Consider the following 20270-nt stretch of genomic DNA (forward strand, 5'->3'; position numbering starts at 1 on the left):
AATTGCATTTTTTTTTATTTTATGCAATGTCTGTACCCTTTTAAACACCCTAACTTTTCTCCGAATACATTTGGAAATTTCCCTGCAAACATTTCTGACAACTCTTCCACCTCTTGTATTTGTACCTGAGGTGAGGCATTCGGATTAAGCGTAACACCTAAATCTCGCTGGTCTCTCCAACTAATTAAGGCATCACCCACATTTGTCACATATATCTTACCAGGAATAATGCGACTTCCCAATTCAAGAGTAGCCATGAAGTAACCTAATATTTTAATTGGTTTCTTTCCATAACCTAATGGTATGATATCGATTTTGAAAAGTTTGACATTCTTTCCAAAAGTCTTATGTAATAATTCTTCATCAATCATGGTAATTTGGGAACATGAATCAAACTTAAACTCAATCATGTTATCATCCACTTTCACTAAATGGGAAGGATGTTCTAATGGACCACACTTGACTTGGAAAGTTACAGTTTTCACCTGGGGTTGAGACCATTTCCTACTCACATTATCCCTTTTATTGCTCTTAGTTCTACAACACTTTGAGAAATGTCCTCTTCTACCACAATTATTACAAATGGATTTTAGAGCAGAACAATTAGGAGAGTTAGCCAGATGTCCAATATTCCCACACCTAAAGCAAGAAAATTTGTTAGAAACATTAAAGTTTGCATTGGAAGTATTCATTCCATTTTCATTTTTTTCACCAGACATATTTTCCTCCTTCTTTACTTGACATACAACTTCTTCAACCTTAGGTTCATTTTTCTTTTCAGACTCAGTCATCTTTTCCTTTTCCCCTTTTAATTCATCTACGCATTTTGTCATGTGTTCAACTTGCTTTGCTATAACCAGAACTTCTTCTAATGGTGGTTCATCTTTCAACCATAGTTCCTTTCGAATACTGTCATGAGCACATTTCAAAACAAATTGATCCCTTATTCTTTCCTCCAAGGTCTGTCCAAACTTACAAGACGAGACCAATTTCCTTAGTGCAGAAACGTATTCTTCAACTGACTCATCCTTCTTTTGCCCTCTTAAACCAAAATGGTATCTTTCCATTATTGTGCTCAATCTAGGAAGATAATGTCGATCCAATTGTTCAATGGCTATTTCGTACTCATTCAAATTCCTTTGTTCCGAAGCTGTGAGTTCTGGCAAATGCTCTAAAACGTCTTGACCTTCACCTCCTAAACAGTGTAGTAACAACGAATGTTTTCTTTCCGCACTTAAGTTTGTGCCACATACTCTTGCATAGTTTGCAAATTATTTTTTCCATTTTTGCCATTTCACATTCGGCTCTCCAGGACTCATCGAAAAAAATGCAGGTTGCGTTACATTCTGCATTTTGTTTTTTTTTAAAATGAGACTAACTGAAATGAAATCCTTATTTTAATATTCCTTGTAGTAAAAATATAAATGCTCCTTGTAATAATAATGAGAATGCTCCTTGTAATTGTAGCGAGAAAAAAAAACTTGTAAAGATTCTCGTATGAAAATCTGTTCTAATTGTGATTTATTGTGTAATAATCACTTTTTTTTCTTTGGTTTATTCCTCTTTTTTTTAATGTCATAATGCAATGACAAACACTGATACGCTGAGCTTGTTCACTTCAAAATCCTGTGAACGTCATAAAGGTGATTAGAACATCAACGCGGAAGAATTCCTGCTCTTCCGCTGCAGCTTCGTTCCACAAGAACCGAACGTTACACGTCAATGACACGCATTGTATGCGTCATTGACACGCACGGCCATTGTGCTGCATCGTTCAAACCCAGCACGAGTGCATGCGCGAGCGCTTCGGAAACTGACAATGAGCGCGCCGCGCTTATAACATCGCATTTACTTAAATTATTTTAAGTCCCCTTTTTTCATTAAACCTCCCGCTGTACTCCTCACCGCACGGACTTTTCTTTCAACTCGATGATGAACATAAAGAGCTGCCGCTGGGAAGACAACGCTTCCTGTGATGTAGAAACAGGCGCTGGGGAGGTGACGGATCGGGGACGGCTGTGTGTTGAGGCGGAGAGGTAAGCTGATCGTCGCCAGTATAAAATAGTGAGTCTTTCACAAAAATGATGATGAAAACTGAAGATATTTACCAGGAGCAATTTATTCGCCTCATCCACAAACAGCCAAAGTCACAACTGCTGAGAATTCACATAACATTCTATTCTAAGAATAGTCATAAGAAAGGGATCTAAATTCTATGAGGAAGCTAGAGCCTGTATGTAAAACAAGACATTACACTTCCCTTGTGACAGCAGGAGTCATTCCCCAGAGTCTTTGGTCATGCTGGCCTCATCTTTCTCCTCCTGCTCGGCTGCCTCAGTCTCATCAGTCTTTCCTTGTCACCTACGCTGTCCGTTCTGTCAGCTGGAGCCCTCCGCCGGACGCCACCCCTCGAGCCAGTCATGTGCCTCCTCCGGAGTGTCAAAAAACCAGTTTTTTTTATCAGCCACCACTCTGAGGCGCGCCGGGAAGAGCATGGAATAGGGCAATTCACGAGATCTCAGTGTCTTTTTCACCTCAAGGAAACTTCTCCGTCGCGCTGCCACCCTCGCCATTTGTGGAATAGCGTCACGATCCCTGAAATTGAATATACGCGCCAAAACAGGTCTTGGTCGTGTCCCTGGGCGTGGGCGTCCACCTGGTACCCTGTGCGCCCGTTCCACCGAGAAAAAATTTGAGAGGCCTTTCGGTTGCAGTGTGTTTTTCACAAGGTCCTCCACATAAAGGACCATGGCAGGTCCCCCTTCCGATTCTGGAAGGCCAATTATGCGAATATTATTGCGTCTGGAGCACCCTTCCTGTTCGTCCATCTTGTCCGCCAGTAGTTTTTTGTCTTCTTCCAATTGCTTTACGCGTTTGAGCAATAATGCGGTGTCAGAGGTGAGTGTCGTCATGACTTGTTCCACCGCAGTGACCCTAGACAACATTTTCTGCAGGTCTGCCCGCAGAAGTGTCACGTCCGTCGAAATCGTGCCCACCGTGGTTTGTACCTGCTGCAGGGCCGCCATGACGTCTTCCAACGTTATTGCAGGAACATTACCTCCCTCCACACCTTTTGCACTAGTCCTCTTCTGCTCCGCCAGTGGGGGAAAGTCTTTAGCGTAGGCGAATTTATCAAGTTTACTTTGCTGGGTCCCACGATTACCTCTGCCACTCATTATGAGAGGAACGAGGAGCAACTCTCCAGGCCACACTGGGGAAGCTCGGTGGGCGCGTCGTTGACGGTGCAGTACTCCATGCCAAGTGGAGGGCAATTAGTCCCTGCACACGAATCAGTGCCAGTTCAGACGCCACCTGGCTTTGGTTTCAGGATGTGGGCAACTCTTTATCCTTCCCCGTCCCCCGCACACTTCGCAATACACCGTGAAGGTGCGCAAAACTTGCCCCGAGGCACGACCAGCGTCCGTCCAGTCACCTCGCCATCAGTTCGGCACCTTAAGGGGGCCCAAGGTCCTGTTCCGTGCCCCTTTCAGCGCAGGTGTGCCCCGTTTTATTGTTCGCGGGGGGGGGGCGCCGCCTCCAGCACAGCAACAGTCGGCGGGACAGTAGGTATGAGCCCGAAGCCGTTGAACCACACAGAAGGGCGAGTCCGGGCAGTGGTAGGCCTCGGCGTCAGTAGGGGATCTCCAGGCCCCTCACCTCTTCAGGTCGGGAGTGCGGCAGTCAAAGAATGTTATTTTACCCTGTCGGCGCGTTGGGGGCAAGGCCGAGCGGGGGGAGGTGCCCCGAGGGGCAGCTGCAACACTCACCAGCCGCCGGCCGCCCCAGCTGCACGCTGTAGTCCGGTGCGCCGTCAGTTGACGGCGTCCCACCAGCGGGTCTCCCAAATCTAGGCCGGTTCTCGTAACGCAGTTGTAGGCCGCAAATTCTCCCTCGGCGCAGCTCCCGGCCCCGAGGTCGCAGAGGGCTCGGAGTTGGGTCGACGAGCGCCGGTTCACCTCCGCCACAGATATTTCGAGCGTGGGGCTATACTGGAGCAGGATAACTGTCCGGATTTATGTGGGGAATCGGTCTCACCCTCGGAGCCTCACTAGGTCGCGGCCATCTTGGTTAGCCGCCGGCCACTGCCCCTGGATCTCAATTTTTAATCTCACTCTTGAATATTAAGCGGGCCCTCAATGCCCATGACCACCCTAAAAATGTTGCCATAGCTATTACAATAGGCGGTGAGGTATCAGTCCGCAGAATGCGTTCTGCTTCGGATGCCCGTCTAGTGCCCAGGAACTTACAAATTGGAAGCAATCAGACACGACGCGGGACAGCATAAGTAGCACAGAGAAAGAGGAGGTGGGCCAAGGATTTGTTACGGGAGCTACATCCCGGGCATATAGATACTGCTTGGGTGGTCCATTTAACAGTAAATGATCTCACAGGCAGTGAGCCCACCCTTAACTGAAAATACAATTTACGGTCTAACGGTTTAGTGATTAGGTCCCAGTAGGTTTCCAGCTTGGGAGTAGCTTTGTGTTCCAAGAATCGGCTTGAGAGAGTGGATGTCTCCCTTTGCATAATGTTATTATACTAAAACCATTCCCAGTACTTGGCCTTCAACATTTTCTTTGTTGGAAAGTTTGAGTTTTCAGGGTCCGCCCATTTAGAAGCCATACCTATATCGGACAGAAGATCTCTAACTGCCCGTAGCCATTTAATGCGATGTGAGACATCAGCCCTTATTATTTCTAAGAAACCTTTTGCATAGCCTGCGTGCTCTGGAGTAGTCCAGAGTCTCCTCCAGTAAAGGAGGGGGTGAAGTTTGGCTACTGCTGCGATCGGTTTTCTTCCTAAGTCAATTAATAGTGGACTTGTTGGGGTACTCTGTGGCAGTCTAGTGATTTTCCTTAAGAACCTATTTTCCGAGGAGGTAAGGGTTACAAGATTCTCACACCCCCAGAGTTCCAAGCTATATAGGGCTGAACTAACAGCTTTCAAATTGTAAATTTCTAGAACTGGACTAATGGGCTTGGTATGCAATAAATTATATTCCATGTGCAGGATCCCTGATATCTGCCTGTGTTTAAGGGAAGCCAATTCAACCTGATGTCCCACTTCATACTATTTTGGAAGTTCACCCCTAAATAGGTGAACTCCTTAACCAGTTCCAATGGCCTATCATTCATACAGATGCCCCCTTGTAGGCCATGTGAGCATTAAAAGCCATTAGCTTTGTCTTTGACACATTGACCTCCAAGCCCCTCTACGAGCAAAAACCCTCAAAAGTCTTGAGGGCTTTCTGGAACCCGCTCAGGGTCTTGGACAGGATCAATGTGTTATCGGCAAACATCAATATAGGCACTTTAACACCAGCCAATACGGGTGCATCAGATGGCGTTGCACTTATATGTCTAGTAAAAGAGAGGGACCCACAAACCAAAGGGGTGGGGTACCAAAAGATTGTAAGTCAAGATAAGAAATCCCCTTTGGACAAATTAACACTGGCATTCACAGCTCATAGATCACCTAGGAGCTATAACACTATTCATAAACACTGGAGCCAGCGGTGAACATGAAAAAATATATAGTAGCAATGAAAAGAGAATTATAAAAAGTATACAATTTATTTTGATTTAAAAACATATGCTAGACAGCAAATATCACATTTGATACAGACATCAGAAATACATATACAGTGGGAAACATTAAAATAAGGAAAATAATTCCTATGAAATTAGAACTCTATGTACAAGTATAGAACAGAATCACACTACACAATTCATAATATGTTGTAATTGGAGTGGTTACTGCAAGAACTTTGTACACAGTAGTTAAAAAAATAGCATCGACGCGTTTCGGTGGGCGTGAAAGTTCAGAGCCAACACCTTCTTCAGGATAAAATATAGGGGTCCCACACACAAATACAATATCTGAAATATAAAAACAATATGTGCAAGTGTAAGATACACAATATTTAAAAACATAATTTAGAAAACCAATTCATAGCTACATAGCTCCAAGTCACACACAAAGCTCCAGGGTTAACATCAATGCATATACATATCGTAACAAAACCACATTTGTCTATCTTTTTAATTGGATAGAGGCAGCATCTTAAAATCACATCTGCTCTCAGCTCTCAATGAAGTAACTTCTTGGGACATATTTAGCCATTCTAAATGTAAGCCTGGGGCAATAGCTTGTTCTTGTAGACGTGGATTTGTTTGGGTTTGTGTAGGCCTCAAGATATCCTCTCCTTTCCTATTCTGCCTTTGCATGTCTGCAAGTGGTTGGAACCTATTTGTGCAGATAACTATTGGGTCTATATGGACTACGTGATCTACATCAGGGGAGACCCCACTATGCTTAACTGCAGTTGGTAAGGTGGCAATGGGTTCCTGTACCCCATCGTTTATATTATTTGTTTGTTTCTTACAAGACTTACAAAATAACAGACTCAACCCCCTTGAAACATGTAAATAGCAGCAATAAAACTACTCAAAAAGAGAATCTATCCGCGAAGCTTCGCGGATAGATTCTCTTTTTGAGTAGTTTTATTGCTGCTATTTACATGTTTCAAGGGGGTTGAGTCTAAAATGACCTCGCACTCATTTATAAGAGTGTCTATTCGGTCCATGACACAATTATTTGCTGCAGATGTCCGTGAATTTTTTACCTTTTTCCTAATCTTGCATCTTACCCCCCTCAACCCCTCCCACTCTCTTCCTCTATCTTCCGCTTTATCATTTGTCTTGAGTACAGTTATACTAACAATGGAATTACTGGAATTGCTGGGGGGCCCTGTCAGCCCTGGGGGCCACGCTTCACCTAGACCCCAATAAGCCTTAGTAATACCAATACAGTTGACAGATTACTTAGATTATGAAAGGTAGACTAGTCTATTATGCCTTTAGTAGAGTCCAATAGTCCACAGATCCCAGACCAACACAATTAAAAGGACCAGGATGCGGTCATGTGATAGTACAGTAGCTTGGGTTTCGCAACATTGCTCAGGTCCACAACAAGGCGTGAGGCGAAAGGGGGGTGGCCCAGCACTGCCACTTCCTGGCAGTGACGGGCTAGGACAGACCCGTCCTTGGCCCTGGCGCCGCCCACGCGCCGCCCGCGTCGCGGGTGGAGATGCGCCCTTTTGAGCATGAGCAGCAAGACCAGCTCCTCCCCAGGCAGTGGTGGTTTCTGGGACCTGGAGTCCCAAACAGCAGGCAGCAGAGTTCCTTTGGACCCGTGTCACGGGTGGAGTTGGGCGCTTTTGAGCGCGAGCAGCAAGACCAGCTCCTCCCCAGGCAGTGGTGGTTTCTGGGACCTGGAGTCCCCAACAGCAGGCAGCAGAGTTCCTTTGGAGGGATTAGCAAACAGGAAGGAGCTCAGGAGATGGTTGATGTAGGAATTGCGAGAGCTACAATTAGCAGCAACCAGGCACAGGCTTAAACTGGCCACTTATCGCCCCATATACCCCATCAAGAGCCACGATGGTCCAGGACCATGTCATTACCAATGGCAAACACCCCGCCTAACACAGCTAGCAATTCAAACTTGGCTACTCCTTATAGTCATTTGAAAAGGGAGAGGACAATTGACCCACAACAGGCCTACCTGGCCATGAGATTATTATCCTGGAACATAGCAGGACTTGCCTCAAAACTGGATGATCCAGATTGGAGGCTATTCATAGACCAATAAGCTGTGCATATTCCAGGAAACATGGGCTAGGGCGGATATACATAGAGATAGCTGTGCGACACACAGTACCCCTGCCACCCAGGGGGTCAGGGGAAGTCCTTTTGGGGGATAATGTATCTGGGTTGTTGTGCACCTCGGTTGTGAGGTCAAACAGATAGAGACCTCATTACCGACATCCTCTGTATTTTTCAATCCTTTGCTAAAATAACTAGAAGCGCTTAAATTATTGTCTATTCGCGGCCAGTTTCCTATGGTCAGGTCTCCCCCACTCTTGATTGTCTGACCACCTTCCTTCCAACAATCCTCGACAACTATTGGGTTATTATAGGTGGGGATTTTAATTGCTAATTTGAACCTCTGAATGGCCTGCTCCCAAGCATCTCAAGTGAGGAGGATTCCGTCTAGGCTATCCCAGACCCCAATATCTTGCCAATTGGGGCTTGGACTGCCACGGTCCTACACATGCATGCACTCGTAATGAGTTCCTCATTGAGGGCATGCAATGGAAGTATGGCTTCTGACAGCCCCAGGAAGCCCACCTTCAATAGACCAGGGTAGGCTTTGATCATAGATTACTTCTTGACCGATATTATATCATGGCATAGCGTGCTTGATTTTAAGATCTCCCCTCGCCACAAGTGCAATCATAACGCTCTAGTGTTAGATGTCATTTTGATGTATGACGTTGGCTCCCAGATTACACCTCCAAAAGTTGACCCCAATTTACAACTGGCCACTGCATGGAGGAGAGTCCGCTGGGGGGAGTTTTCGCAATTTCAGGATAAGATGGCCTCCATATACCAACAAATCACTCCCTTCTTGACTGTTGCATATCAATCCTCTTTGACCAGCGGCACTATAACTGCCCAAATTAGAATCATTAATAATCATCAAGATTTGATCTCTGTCCTGGCACCCCTCTTTCACACCATCAAAAAAACTAGATCGAACAACCAACCCCGGCATCCATGGTATAACCATCATTGCAAGGCAGCAAAATTCACTCTCTTAGAACAAATGGCAGGCCACCAATTAAGGAAGCCAGGGCAATTTATAAAATTGCAGTAGTTGAAGCTAATAGTAGTTGGGAAAGCAAAAAAATGGGACGCCATCAAAATTGCGCTGGATAACTACGATATAAGGGCATTTTGGATTTTGATCAATACTGGCACACCTGAAGGCAATTCTGCTATATCACCAAATTTAGGGGAAGAAACCAGGAGAGCCCACTTTAATTCATTGTATGCTGTGACCAATGAGGAAGCCGGGCGGATGGCAATACCCCTTCCATATCCAGAGCCCTCTCAATGTGATACACCTCTGTTCTCCTTAAAGGAGACCACAGAGGCCTTAGGCAAGATCTTACCAGCAAAGGCACCAGGGCTGGATAAGATCCTTGGTGACCCCTTCCGCTCTGAGCCTCTGGTTTGGGCCCCCTATTTGTGGTCCCTGTTCAATGTCATCCTGCAGGGCATGGCACATCCCCTCACTTGGGCTGAGGCTGAAATCATTCCAATATTTAACAAGCATTTGCAATGCAATAGGTCTCGCATTAGGATTGTAAATGTCAATTTTTTTAAATATGTGTCGGCTTTGAAAATATATAAATTAATAGCATTGTTATTTACAAAGCCAATAGCTTACACTTTCCTAATGCAAGTTCTATTAGCTATGGCAATGCTTGTTGGTAGCAAGCAAGGACAGTGCTGTTGTGGTGCTGAGTGATGCTGTTGTGGTGCTGAGTGATGATGTGGTTGGGCTGAGTGATGTGGTGGTGTCCCAGAGTGATGTGGTGGTGTCCCAGAGTGATGTGGTGGTGTCCCAGAGTGATGTGGTGGTGTCCCAGAGTGATGTGGTGGTATCCCAGAGTGATGTGGTGGGGTCCCAGAGTGATGTGGTGTCCCAGAGTGATGTGGTGGTGTCCCAGAGTGACGTGGTGGTGTCCCAGAGTGATGTGGTGGTGTCCCAGAGTGATGTGGTGATGTCCCAGAGTGATGTGGTGGTGTTCGTGAGTGATGTGGTGGTGTTCGTGAGTGAATGTGGTGGTGTTCCTTAGTGATGTGGTGGTGTCTGTGAGTGATGTGGTGCTGTCCCAGAGTGATGTGGTGGTGTCCCAGAGTGAAGTGGTGGTGTCCCAGAGTGATGTGGTACTGCTCGCCTTGTTTCTTTAAGTTATTACTCCACTTAAAAAACATAACTAAAAAACATTGGCATTTACAAATTTCAATAACTCCAACTCCATCAAATGATAGACCTATTGCATTGCAAATGCTTGTTTTTTTAGTGAATTTGCCTATGGCTCGTCAAATTTATGGTTTACAATCATTTATGACGAAATACAGAAAGCGGGCGTTTATCCTGCATTCAAAATATGATTACAAGGCAGAAAGAAAATGTGGTTGACGGAATCATATCACATATGGGGTTACAATTCATGAATTAATTAATTAATTTGAGGTGAGGTAAATTCTCAGCATTCGTATGCAATGACGGTACGTGACTGAAAATTAATGCATCTGATCTGGCTACGTCAGTGACAACGATAAGAGACTTTAACAACGTCCTTGTGCATCTTAGCAAATGCACGTGCTTGCTCGAAGTAGCAAACGCAGGCAAGCCCACAGCGTGGCTCTCTGAGCTGAATGCTGGTCCTAACACTTGCGGCGATTAAAGGTGTCCAATTTCTGGCAGGACCGAGTCAGTCCTTTAGCCGTCCAAAGCGAGCGGAAATGAGGAGCATTATCCGTGTTGTATGTCTTTGGCTTTTGTTGCACAGCTACAGTTGCTCTCCTGTCGAGCGCAGCCTTACGATTGACCTCACGCAGAACACCTCCCGCTGTTAGGCGCTTCATAGATATTCTGCCAAAATTCATGAAATGGTTTCATTTTCTTTAATATTTGTGGCAGACCCCGTGCACAAGACGAGCTGTCAGCAATTTAACCTAAACCGTAATCTAAAGAGCTCTTGTCGTCCCCTTTAACTGAGTCAGTCACATTTACAGTAGTTATTCCCAATAACCTGGGAAAGTAGGAAGTGCTTTTAACATACTGTCTGTTAAAGAGATCGCAGCAGAAACAAAACCGCATTGCAATAGACTGACGGCATTGTTGGCAGCTGATGATATTGCAACAAAAGCGCCCCTGTTGCTATATATGTGAAAGCGCCGCAGGGGGACTAGTAAGCACAATAAATACATAAGCGCGGTTGCTATGCTAAAAGCAGGCGCTATGTGCTGTGATCTGGGAGAGGAAGAATATTGAGATGCGCGTCTGCCACTGTTTAAGTTAACAAGCACTAGTAACATTACACAGAACATGTTCGTATTTTTTATAGACACAGGAAGATTAATTGGCATCTCTGTTAAACACATTTAAGTAATTGCCTGAGCTGCCGATTAATATTCCTGTGTCTACCAAAAATATCAAACTGCAATTGTATAATGTGACTGGTGCTCATAGAAAGCGCTTCTATAGTGAAACGAAAAGCCTGAGAGCGAGCTGCTGCTAATGCGAGCACAGCCTGCAGAGGAGAGGAAGTGGCTCAACAGCGGGATCTGCATACTTCGTAGCTGGGGATCCATGTTCGATCCTCAGCGTGGTTTGAACGTCTTGGGAATGATTGTGTGAAATGTTCGCCCTAATTTACACTATTGGAGGAGTGGTGGGGGCACACACAATCCCTATTTTAAGAGGGGTGGGTTGAGACTACAGGGATAATCGCGGGAGATGTGTGAGACTCACTTTCAAAACACAGGTGCAGCCGCCATACGTGACGATACGGCTGGGCATGCCTGCTCTGTTACCAAAAAGAAAAACGCGGGGGAGGGGAAATGCGAGTCTCGTTAGAGGGAGCAGAGCGGGAGGGGGGTGGGGAGCAGAGCCTTTGAAGAGCAGAGAAGCAGGTTGCCTTCAAGGCAAGTGTGAAGCAGTGGGCGGGGAAGCACAGGAGCAAATGGTAAGGTCGGGTCTGATGAGGCTTTGATGTAGGGAAATGCGCGTGCATGTGGTCACGTGAACTCGAAGAAAACCGCACCAAAAAAGCCATAGTTTGACGAGTATTTTGACCACTAGAATTCTCTCCTTTTCCATTCCTGCGGAATGGGGAAAAGGCGAGACCTAAAAAGGGCTCACCGCTTAATCCTGCCAACTATCGCCCCATTAGTCTTTTAGAAGATTGGAAACTGCTACTGATTTACAAGAAGCAACGCAGAGCGTAGCGCGCTCACAGGAGCCATTACAAGATAATTTTAAAACTATCCCGTTTTTTGTATTTTAGTTTAACTAATTTGCTGGTTACCTCGTTTTTAACTAAAACGTCCACTTACTTGCACTATAATTGTGGTTCACCGTGTTTGGCGCGGGTCCCTATTCCTTCGAGGCAGCACTGCGGCGGACATCTTGGGTTGGGGGTGTAGCACCGGAAAGCTGCGCACGGTCTAGTCGTCATAAGGACGCTTGACCGGTATTTAAACGGGCCATGCTGACGCGCAGCGGTCACGCGCTGCGGGCTCGCCGGAGCACCACCGGAGTCACGCCAGAGTCCAGCCCGTCTGCGCCCGTCCGCGCACGGACGGGCACAGAGTCCAGGACATCTGACCAACGGTTATCTTATTCGTCGGAAGAGCTGCTCCAGCTTGATAAAGATGAGCAGCCATTAGACCCTGTAGTATTAGCGAAGCTGCACAATTATGCCATTACACGTCCTGGCATTGATGAATCCACCACTAAGTCGTCCTTGTTAAAATTAGCTAGCCTAAATACGAGGTCACTCCATAAACATCAGGTGGAGATTTGTAGCTTGCTTCAGGACAATGATATTGATGTCCTGACTTTATCAGAGACCTGGATGAATGATAATTCCATGCCAGCTATAATTGCAGCTCTCCCAGCTAATTATGAAGCGATATGGCAAAATCGTGCTGGAGGTGCACGGGGAAGGGGGGTTGCGATCCTGTACAAAAAGAATCTGTCAGTAGTAAAACTATTGTCAGAAACAGCAGATTTATCGGACCTATTAGGGGTAAAGATCACTCTGAATGACTCCTGTTTGGTTGTTCTGTCCGTTTATCGCCCACCGAACTCTACTCCGTTATTTAATGATCTCTTCGCACCCATTATATCTGACCTCTGCACGAGATACAAAAGAATCGTGGTAGTTGGAGATTTTAATCTACACTGGGAAAACCCTCACAAGGACCTGGCTTCACGTCAATTGAATACTATAATGTCTTCATTGAGCCTTAAACAGCTTGTGGAAGTACCCACGCATATTAAGGGTCATACCCTTGATCTTGCTTGGACCTCAGACCCAAACGTTATCTTAAGTGGGGTTTTACCATGTATATGGACTGATCACTATTTAGTGAATTGCGAGGTTCATATTGATGGACATTTAAGGGATCTGTCTCGGGGTGTCAGGAAAACCCGTAATTGGGATAAGGTTGATTTAAAATCCCTGACTGAGACTTTTCCTGAAGTGGCTCGACCCTTTGTTGCTGGATGCAATTTGGACCGAGAACACACTGATTTAATGTGGAACCTGCGTCAAGCTATCGACCAAATAGCGCCGGAAAGGATTAAGCCCACTAAAGGTCCAGGGAAAGGTTCACTCCGCTCCTGAGAGAGCACAAACGGAAACTTCGGACCATGGAGAGATCCTGGAGGAAAACAAAATGCGATACAGCTAGGGATCAGTATAAAGCTTCCCTCCATACCTATAAAAAGCTTATACTGCAGGCAAAGGCAGAATACTATGAGGCCCGCCTAAACAAGGCTGGGAATGTCCAGAAAGAGACTTTTAAAATCTTGTCTGAGCTGAGCAAAAAATCAGATTGCTCAGGCATCACTATAGATTGCAATACTTTTCAGGGGTACTTCCTAGAAAAGGTGGAGAATATCATCTTGGAAATAAAAAATAATATGTCAAATGGATCTGCTTTATATCCTAACTTCCATAACTCCACAGATTGCACTATTACGGAGTTCCCCCAGATTGATGCACTGAGCTTGGAGCATCTGATGGGTAGAACTAAGTCTGGTTCCCCAGCAGACCCATGCCCCCCTAGTGTATTCCGCATGGCCCGCCCTATTTTGGAGGAGCGTCTTGTCTCCCTCCTTAATAGATCTCTAGAAACGGGCTATCTACCAGCTGAATTCAAAGAAGCGCGAGTTAGGCCTCTGTTGAAGAAACCTGGTGCGGACCCCGGTCTTGAAGAACTATAGACCAATTTCTCAGCTGCCCTTTCTCGCGAAAATTTTAGAACAGAATGTCTTGAAGTTCTTATCTCTTCATGTGGAGTCCTATTGTTTACTCCACGAGCGACAGGCAGGGTTTCGAGCACACCACAGCACCGAGATGGTGATGCTATCGGTGTTGGACGAGTTAAGAGGCATGGCTGACATTAAGAAACCGAGCGCCCTGATTCTTTTAGACCTGTCGGCGGCGTTCGATACTGTCAGCCATGACCTGCTCCTGGGGAGATTAGACAACATCAGGGTCAAAGGCGAGGCTTTTAACTGGTTGAAGTCTTTCCTTCTGGGAAGAACTCAGAGGATACAACTGGGGGATCTGATATCAGACGTGGGGACTTTAGAATGTGGGGTGCCTCAAGGCTCCGCATTGTCCTCACTATTGTTTAACTTATATCTTCAACCCCTGATTGCATCTTTGGCCAGTATGGGCTGTAGAGTCTTTAACTATGCTGACGACACTCAGCTTTTACTGAGTATCGATAGCACCGAGGCTGCGCAGCAGCAAGCGCAGAATATCCTGAGATTCACGGTCGGCTGGATGACGAGAAATTTGTTAAAGATCAATCCAGACAAGACTGAGGTTTTGGTAATTCCATCAGCCACCTCACCTTGGAACGATCTCTACTGGCCACAGGAGTTAGGTCCAACTCCGACTCCAAAGGCAAATGTAAAGAGTCTGGGGATCAAGTTGGATTGCGACCTGTCAATGGGCAGCCAAATCTCTGCCGTTGTTGGGAGCTGTACGAACATTATCAGGCAGCTACGTAAACTAGCGCCCGTTCTCTCACAGTCTATGTTGCGAACAGTTGTGGCAGCAACAATCATGTCAAGAATAGTATATGGGAATGCCCTTTATTTAGGTCTCCCTAAAACTCTCATGAACAGATTACAGGTCGTGATGAATGACGCGGCGCGACTCATCTTTAGACTCCCCAGAAGGACTAGAGCCTCTCCTCTGTTACGAAGCCTACACTGGCTTCCTATAAAGGAGAGGGTAGAGTTTAAGAGTCTGTGCACGGCCCATAAGGCTATTTATGGCCATGCTCCGGCATATATTAAAGACCGGCTGGAAGTGTATCGTCCAAAAAGAAATCTTAGATCTTCTGACTCTCAGCTGTTGACCTGCCCTCGGTTCAAGCTGGTAACCAAGGGAGGGAGAACATTCTCTGTGCTGGTCCCTCAATTATGGAATAAGCTGCCTGAGGAACTGCGCAGAGAGGGGAATCTCCTGCGATTCAGAAAGTGTCTAAAGACATTATTGTTTGGGAGGGCTCTAGATATGATATAGGCTGGCTGCTGTACTACCTTCTTGTGGGACACATAGTTATTGTATGAATTCCATCGATTTCCGAACGCCTAGAGACCTGTAGGTGATTGGCGCAATACAAATCCAATTTAACAATAACAATAACAATTAGACGATAGCCCAAAAATATTTGAACGTGTACTTCTGGGGGGTCTTCAGGCCTGGATTGAAGAGAGTAATGTACTTATGCCCCTACAAGCTGGGTTTAGGGCGAATACCTCCACTACTGATCACATTTTCAGAATACAACTTCTCCATTGGAAAACTGTGATATTAGAGGGTGGCAGCCTCTATCTCACATTTGTGGATCTCGAATCTGAACTTGATTTAGTTTCAAGGGATAAGCTGAGTGCTATACTACTGGACATGGGAGTTCTGGAGTATCTTTGTTATCAGCTGAGACGCCTACACCACGACAGCTTCACTCAAATAAGATATGGGAAAAATGGGGAACTTTGGGCCCCTTTAACTGTAGAAAAAGGGGTACGCCAAGGTTGTGTCTTGGCTCCGACTCTTTTTTCCCTCTTCATAAATGGCCTAATAGAGTCCCTGCTGGCTGGAAAAGATATAGATGCCCCCAAGCTAGCGAATCGCAGAATACCTGCTTTAATGTTCACGGATGATACCGTCTTACTTTCGAAATCCCCTATGGGCATGCAAAGGGTTCTTGATGCATTTAGTGTCTTCTGCAGGAGTAGGAGCTTGGCGATCAATCTTCAGAAAACTAAGTATATGGTCTTCAATGCAAATATCACAAATCACCCAAACCCTTCTTGGACGGTAGGGCCCTAGAGAAGGTGTCCATCTTCGAATATTTGGGGATTACTTTATATGAAAAAATGGATGGGGGGGGGGCACAAATAAAGAAAGCTAGCTTGAAGTTGGCCCAGTCCACAGGATGCATTGCTAAGGTATATAAAGGCTGCAAGCATAACGTGATTGGCCCTGTGGCTGAGCACGAGCGAGGAGCCCAGAGACACGCCCATCTCTCGTGGCCACGCCCCCTTCCCAATATAAACAGAGCGCGCTGACCACTAGCGCTGCCCTGTAGACAGAGTCACTCCTGAGGCGGAAGCCGGGAGCCACAGATTTGAATCCTTCGTTTTAATTGTGTATGCTGTGATTTTAAAGCGTGTTCTCATTTACTCACTTTGCTAATCCTGACACCACCTTAACATCGCCGATCAGCTGATTACTTGCTGAATTGGGAAAACGCTCGTTTCTCCGCCGCCATTGACACGAGCGAGGAGCCCAGAGACACGCCCATCTCTCGTGGCCACGCCCCCTTCCCAATATAAACAGAGCGCGCTGACCACTAGCGCTGCCCTGTAGACAGAGTCACTCCTGAGGCGGAAGCCGGGAGCCACAGATTTGAATCCTTCGTTTTAATTGTGTATGCTGTGATTTTAAAGCGTGTTCTCATTTACTCACTTTGCTAATCCTGACACCACCTTAACATCGCCGATCAGCTGATTACTTGCTGAATTGGGAAAACGCTCGTTTCTCCGCCGCCATTGACACGAGCGAGGAGCCCAGAGACACGCCCATCTCTCGTGGCCACGCCCCCTTCCCAATATAAACAGAGCGCGCTGACCACTAGCGCTGCCCTGTAGACAGAGTCACTCCTGAGGCGGAAGCCGGGAGCCACAGATTTGAATCCTTCGTTTTAATTGTGTATGCTGTGATTTTAAAGCGTGTTCTCATTTACTCACTTTGCTAATCCTGACACCACCTTAACATCGCCGATCAGCTGATTACTTGCTGAATTGGGAAAACGCTCGTTTCTCCGCCGCCATTGACACGAGCGAGGAGCCCAGAGACACGCCCATCTCTCGTGGCCACGCCCCTCCTACGCCTAAGCTCCTACTATAAAATGATGAATACTTGCCGGAAGCGCAGCGGACGTGCGCAGCGGGCGCGACGATGGCGCGCCGAAGCCGCGCCAAAGGGGTGCCAGTCTGCGCCAGTCCGCGCCGGACCCGCGCCCAGGGCCCAAACTGCAAGCATGTCTCCACACCCTCTTAGTAAGTCTCTGAAATACTCCTCTTCCAACCTGACAGAGATTCGAAACACCATGCTCTGCCAGAACTGCCCACTTCTTAACCTAGACACGCATTCCGACGTAATCCATAAAACCTGCCCTAAATGCTATCTGAAAACCATCCACCACCTTACTCAGATACCACTAACACCAAAGGCACGGCACAATGAGACCACGAGCATCAAGTGCGCTCTGGTGAATGCTAGATCTATGTGTAAACACAATGAAGAGGTGGCCGAATTAATATCGACACACAAACTGGATATTCTGTTCATAACAGAAACATGGGCCGACCTGGCCTCTGATCCCGATCTTGTTGCAGCCATCCCCGAGGACTATTACATTGTCAGACAAGACAGACCGACCGGAAAAAAAGGAGGCGGTCTCGCTATAATCCTACGGCAAAACCTAGCAGTAAAAACCGGCACGTCAATCACCATCCCTGCTGAAACATTACCTTTTTCTATTACGCTCTCCCACACCCAAGTGTTCAATGGAGTCCTGCTCTATCGTCCCCCAGCGGCCCGAACACCTTTTCTCCAATCTATTAGCACTCTACTAGAAACAGTGCCAGAAGTCTCTGACTTTACAATACTCGGAGATTTCAATTTTCATTTAGAAAATACATCAGACAAAGATACGCTGAGTCTGATTGAGGACCTTAAAGCCGTTGGCCTAGACCAGCTGGTCACCTCACCCACACACAAAGCAGGTCACATTCTCGACGGACTATTCACGAATAACCCAGCCATTACCCCCCCTACTGTAACTCCCATAGTATGGTCAGATCATGCCGTGGTGGTTTTTCACATCTGTGTTAAGAAACACAAAAATCAACCCTTTGCAAACAAGCAACAGAAGCTCAGTAGGGACTGGAAAAATATAGATATGAACACGCTAGCCGAGATTCTTGAAAATACTAAACCACCCATAGAATCAGACCCTCAACCAGCGGCTAACAACTATAACCAATGGCTAACAGATACCTTCAATCAAATAGCGCCTCTAAAAAGAGTGCGGTCAAATCGTACAATACCATCTGCCCCATGGTTCTCTGAACGACTACGAATAGAAAGACAGAAATGCCGCAATCTAGAAAGGCGATGGCGAGTCAAGTATGACAACAACGACAAAGAAAGGTACAAACTAGCGCTATCAAATTATAGAAAGACGCTAAGATTGGAAAAAAGTAAATACTTTTGTGAACAGATAGAAAAAGCAGAGAATTCCAGCAAAAAATTATATCAGACAGTGGCCACACTAACAACGATACCAATAGCTAATACTAATGAAACCTCCCAAGACTTCTGTAATAAAATGGCCGACTTTTTCAGGACCAAGGTAACAGAAATCTTTGATAAATTTAATAACACCACAAATGAGGAACTGGCAGATAACACCAAGAATATAGAACTTACATCCTCATCTCTGACTGAATTTATCCCTCCATCACTGCTTGAAATAAAAGATCTTATCAAAACCACCATGTCAGGCTCCCCTCTTGACCCTTGCCCACCAACTATTATCAAATTAACATCCGATGTGGTAGCACCAATCCTGGAGAACATCTGCAGCACTATTTGTGACACAGGAAAATATCCCCAAAACTGGAAAACCGCTATAATAAAGCCACTTTTAAAGAAACCAACCCTTAACACCTTGGAATTAAAAAGCTATCGCCCTATAGCAGCCCTCCCCTACCCTTCAAAAATACTTGAAAAAGTCATAAATAAACAGCTGGCAAACTACATCGATCAAAACAACCTGTTAGATAACACCCAGTTCGGGTTCAGGAGTGGACATGGAACGGAGACGGCGCTTATTAAGGCCTCTGAAGAGATCAGACAGATCATGGACCAGGGCGGTTCAGCCGTACTGATCCTGCTGGATCTATCAGCGGCCTTTGACACGGTCGATCACAACATCTTGATCGACCGTGTCAAAGCCATGGGCATAAGGGGTAGGGCTGCGGAACTGCTGACCTCTTTCCTGGCCAATAGAGAACAGTCAGTGAAGATGGGGAACTTCTATTCACCATCGTTTGTACTGCCTTGCGGAGTCCCCCAGGGATCCTCGCTGAGTCCGACGCTTTTTAACATCTATGTGTCGGACTTGGCGAGGGTCATTAAAACCTATGGAATGGGAGTGACTTCGTACGCCGACGATACTCAGTTGGTACTCGCAGTACACAAGAATGGGATCGAAGTGGCAGCCAACTTTCAGACTGGGATGAGAGCCATTAGTCGCTGGATGGACAGTAATTGTCTAAAACTGAACACGGATAAGACCGAGGTGATGGTGTTTGGAGATCTAAAACCATCCTGGTCTCCGATCTGGTGGCCACCGGAAATGGGCAACCCACCCATCCCAGTCCCAAAGGTTAGAAACCTAGGAGTGTTGTTCGACAGCAAACTAAGTTTCACCAACCACGCAAATGCAGTAGTCTCCTCTGCCTTCTTTACGCTGCGGAAGGTGAAAAAGATATTACCCTACCTTCCATTATCGGCAGGGAAAACCCTGATGTCCTCCTTGGTGTTATCCAAGGTGGACTACTGCAATGGGCTTCTGCTGAATGCCCAGGAGCAGGTCTTTAAAAAGCTACAAATGGTGCAGAACGCCGCGGCGCGAATTCTGACCAAAACTCCCAAGTTCGCACCGATCTCATCAGTCATTTACCAACTGCACTGGCTCCCAGTAAAAAAGAGAACAAAATTCAAGGCTTTGTGCATCATATACAAGGCACTGAATAGCCAAGGACCCGACTTTTTTAGGGAATCACTGCAGCTGTATGCTCCCAAAAGAGCGCTAAGATCTGCCTCCTCCACATCACTATGCATTCAACGAGTGAGAACAGTCAACTGGGGAGATAGACGCTTCTTGGTGGCTGCCTCGAGGCTCTGGAACTCCCTCCCCCATCACATAAAAACCAGCCCCTCACTGTTGCTCTTCAGAAGGCAAGTGAAGACATGGCTATTCACTCAATAATGCACAGGTAGTGCCTCTCTGTCTGCCCAGCGCCGA

The sequence above is a fragment of the Lissotriton helveticus genome, chromosome 11 (assembly GCF_964261635.1).
Source record: "Lissotriton helveticus chromosome 11, aLisHel1.1, whole genome shotgun sequence".
NCBI classification, from domain to species: domain Eukaryota; kingdom Metazoa; phylum Chordata; class Amphibia; order Caudata; family Salamandridae; genus Lissotriton; species Lissotriton helveticus.